This window comes from Suncus etruscus, chromosome 8 (genome assembly GCF_024139225.1).
Source record: "Suncus etruscus isolate mSunEtr1 chromosome 8, mSunEtr1.pri.cur, whole genome shotgun sequence".
NCBI classification, from domain to species: domain Eukaryota; kingdom Metazoa; phylum Chordata; class Mammalia; order Eulipotyphla; family Soricidae; genus Suncus; species Suncus etruscus.
Window position 1 is genome coordinate 91,120,736 of NC_064855.1, and position 4,439 is coordinate 91,125,174.

Sequence of the window (4,439 nt, forward strand, 5' to 3'; positions counted from 1 at the left end):
GAAGCTTCCAACTCCCCGAGAGGCGTTTGCTTCCTAATTGCTGGAAGTTGAAAGTTCACCAGTCCCCTCCCAGCCCATTGCAGGAGCAAGGAAGCCTGGGGTCTCTTTTAAATTGCACCTCACCAACACGCACTTGCTGGGATCCTGAGTAGGAGTCCAGAATTAACACTGGGAACGGGGAGGAAGGAGAGAGAAGGCTGTGGGGGGCAGCCGAAGCTGCATCTTTACCTTATCTTGGCCAAAAAGCCTACAGCAATAAACATTGCCCTGACACGTTGCCTGCTGAAGCTTCAGATTCCACTAAAAAAATTACTGTGAACAATATGTAATCCACCTTGGCCAAAATAAAAATCATTAGTACAGAAAAATGGTTAAATGTGGGGTAACAAGAGATGGGAGTGAGGGAGTAAAGGAATAAAATGAGTTCCTGGACAGCATTGAGATAATGACAAGGAGATGAAACACAATGATATCCATATATTTGTCATAATGTTCCTCACTAGCGCCCCCGTGCGGTTTCACAATTTTAATAAGGAAACTTCCCTGGTAAGTCCTAATGCCAGAACCTCCTATTGTGCTGCTATTCCCACCTTACTGGCTTGCCCAGCCATGTGGCCAGGAAAAGCCATGGAGTACCGGAGGAAGGAGGTAGATGTGTGCTGGGGTGACCCATGTCCCACACCCCTTCCTAGGCCTGGTTAAGGAGGCCTCTGCCATGGCAGAGGGCTACCAAAAGCCATGCTGGCAGAACCTCCAGGCTCCCAGGAAGGAAGGAGATCCTTCCTGAGCTAGAAGGCCGGAAGGTCAGAGCCCCCACCCCCAGACCCTCCCTTTGGAGCCTGGAGGGAGATGGGGAAAGCCTAGGAAAACCAATAAACTCCTCCTAGGGACCCACCTTGCTGGCTTGCCAAGCCATGTGGCCAGGAAAAGCCCTGGAATACCGGAGGAAGGAGGTAGAGAGGTACTGGGGTGACCCATGTCCCGCACCCCTTCCTAAGCCTGGTTAAAGAGGCCTCTGGCATGGCGGAGGGCTGCCAAACAGGAACGATTTCTGAGCACATAGCCAGGAGTAACCCCTGAGTATCAAAAGGGTGTAGCCTAAAGCAACAACAACAACAACAACAACAACAAAAATGCTTTGGTTTAAGAATTTAAGGTTATGATAGTAGATTTCATTTGCCATATGCCAGTCTAACAAGATTGGGCAAGTGGTATTAGCTTTTCTTAAATGTTTTATTTTTAAAATATGGGGAAAAGTGATAAAGCAACAATACATAAAGAGGCTACATAGAGTCTACATTCTAAAATAACATATAAACTGTTGGCATTAATAAATATTTGTTATTTTATATATAAAGTATAAACAGAATTTGAATTAAATGTCTTTACCATATCATTCATATCCTTATGTATTTCATTTTTTATTAATTTTATATGAATGTTAATACAGAAGTAGAATATCGTTGTATTTATTTAATTCTTCTTTGTACAGAATTGACTTTAATTGGGCTGGAGCAGTGGCGCAGAATGGTAAGGCATCTGCTTTGCCCATGCTAGCCTAGGACAGACCGCAGTTCATACCCTGGTGTTCTATATAGTCCCCTTTGCTAGGAATTATTTCTGAGTGCATAGCCAGGAGCAACCCCTGAGCATCACCGGGTGTGGCCCAAAAACCAAAAAAAAAAAAAAAAAAAAAAAAAAAAAAAAAAAAAGAAGAATTGACTTTAATTAACATTCTTATATGTCTTCCTGAAAAATTAGCACTAACAAAATATTTGTATTCTATGTTACATGGGTAAATTACTTGCTGACCGTACTTATAAACTGTTGTCCAACAAAGGCTGCAGATAGTAAATGACACCAAATGTGCTTGGTCAATGAGCATTAACACCTTACTGAAATTCTTACCATTACTATACTGTACTTTTCTAAGTTAAATATATTCTGCAATGTAGCATCTGTACTTTCCTGAGTTAAATATATTCTGCAATGTGCTCACAGCATTGGAACCTCAATTTTTGTCACACATTTTTGTGATCTTGTCTATAGTTTTGAAGAATTGTGGCTTACAGACTGTGAATGCATATTAAACTTGCAAAGAAATGCAGGTATAATTTTGTGGTTGATTCTAGAATGCATGCTTTGTATTGACATGAGATATTTTCATAGATATGTCAAGAAGTAGAATTACTATATGCTAGTCAAGTAGGAATTATTGTTGATGCTTTTGACATTGTGAAAAGCATCACTCATGTTGCAGCTGAAGCAAAGAAGGATCAACTAGTGATGTATAAACAGTGGCTGGAAATGGTCTGAGAAATATTCCAACTACATAAAATTTGAAATGATAGCAGGACTTCTGCTGAAAGGTCTTTAAGATCTGCTAATCAAGTGATCTAGTCTTGGCACATGATGCTATTGACAAGAAGGCCTCTCATTGGTTGCCTCTGCTGTTGTTACAGCTATCTCAACGGTGTTAAAACTATCTTAAAAGCTCTTGGAAAAGAAAAGATTAACTACCCCTTGAAAAGTATTTCCAGTGAAGGCCTATATGATCCGAAATCAATTAGTACCTCTAATTCTAGGAAAGCATTTTCTATAAAGAACATGTACAAAATAACTTTCCAAATATTATTGACAGATATTAATTAATAGTATTGTGAAATGTTGTAAATTCAACAGAAAATAAAATAAAATTCATTAGTGTATATTAATGATAGGTATAACATTATAAACACCACCCTAATCATTTTCTAAATTACCAGTGTGAAACAAAATAAAAGAGTTAATAAAGATTATCAAAGACAAGTATGTTTGTATATTTAAAAGAAAATAAGCATACAGTATTTATGTTTTATTAAACCATTTTAATCATATGCTTCTAATTTGAAATACATAACACTACTTTAAAGTATTATCAATTCTTTAAATAGACTTGTTTACACTCTTTGCCATGAAAATAAATATATATATAGTTTAAGTAATTTTTCCAAACTCATATAAAAGTTAGGAAAGATGAAAATAATATTGAGTATTATATTTCCATCTAGGTTACTACTGTGTGAACCAAGAGACAAAACAAATAATAAAATCAAAACTCCCCATAAAATAACAAAACAGACTCTGATCTTCATGAGTATGCTCCAGTAGAATAAATTCTAGAATTGGATTTGAGATGAATATTTTCTTAAATATTTGTAAACTTGAATGTAGCCTCTATTCAACCAAAGTGCTAACATTCATCTATAATTTATCTCATTTCTCTAGAACACTGAGTTAAATTCTCTGTTTTCTTTCAGAGAAAGCTAATGGAGATCAAGACTTAGTAGATGTTAGAGCTGAAGAGATTGTACAGATAAAAGACAGAGCATTTTCTTGAAAACATTTGACTCTGGGTTTGATTCTTGGTACATTCTATGGTCCCTAGCACCATTCTAAAAATGACTTCTGAGGACAGAGTCAGGAGTAAGCCCTGAGAAGTTCCAAGTGTGACCTCAAAACAAAAATAAATAAAATAAAATCCTGTTCCATAGCTCTGTTGTTCTAGGGTAGTTGTGATTTTCCCATTAATTCTTTTTGTGGGCGACAGTCCACTTAATGATGTTTAGGGACTACTCGTGGATCAGAGTAGAAGGGTTGGTCCTGGTGGAGCTTAGGGAACAAGGTATTACTGTGGATTGAACCTGGGTCTCCTGCACACAAAATATATACCCAGGTTTATTGAGCTACTTCTCTAGCCCTACTTTATTGTGTTTGCTTTATGACTAAAGTTTAATATTTCTGGACAGTCAAGAAAGTGGATTATAAATTGTAGGATCAAGGAGAAATTTGGTATTATTATTTTTTTTTTTTTTGGTTTTTGGGCCACACCCGGTGACGCTCAGGGGTTACTCCTGGCTATGCGCTCAGAAGTCGCTCCTGGCTTGGGGGACCATATGGGACGCCGGGGGATCGAACCGCGGTCAGTCTCCTAGGCTAGCGCAGGTAAGGCAGGCACCTTACCTCCAGCGCCACTGCCCGGCCCCGAAATTTGGTATTATTTACTAGTCTTTTCTTTTCTTTTCTTTTTTTTTTTGTCCCCCAATTCACAATACATACCCGTCAAGGGGCCTGTGTTGAGGTGTATATGGGGTGCCTTTACTGTACCTCCTCTTTCTATACAGCCAGTGTAAAGAACACAGCCTGTGGTAAGATTTGAGAGGCCTTATCTTATCTTTTATTTATTTTATTTTATTTTTTTTCTTCAGAGCAAACTAAAGTTGTTTTTTTTTTGTTTTTTTTTTTTTTAAAGTAAGAATTCATTTAAAGGACAAAATTGATTAACATAATGAGGTAAACTAATATAACATAATATAGTGACATAACATAACATATAATATAATTGATATAATAATAATACATGTAAGTCAAAGAAAATTTCTGATTAAAAACACAATTTT

At 37.3% G+C, this 4,439-nt stretch overlaps 1 non-coding gene across 1 annotated transcript; it reads right to left on the minus strand.

The window, feature by feature from the left end:
* Positions 1 to 4,071: 4,071 nt before the first annotated feature.
* Positions 4,072 to 4,204, minus strand: LOC126016649 (small nucleolar RNA SNORA51). The gene has a single exon (XR_007498434.1). It is a non-coding gene; the product is annotated as a small nucleolar RNA SNORA51 (small nucleolar RNA).
* Positions 4,205 to 4,439: the final 235 nt, after the last annotated feature.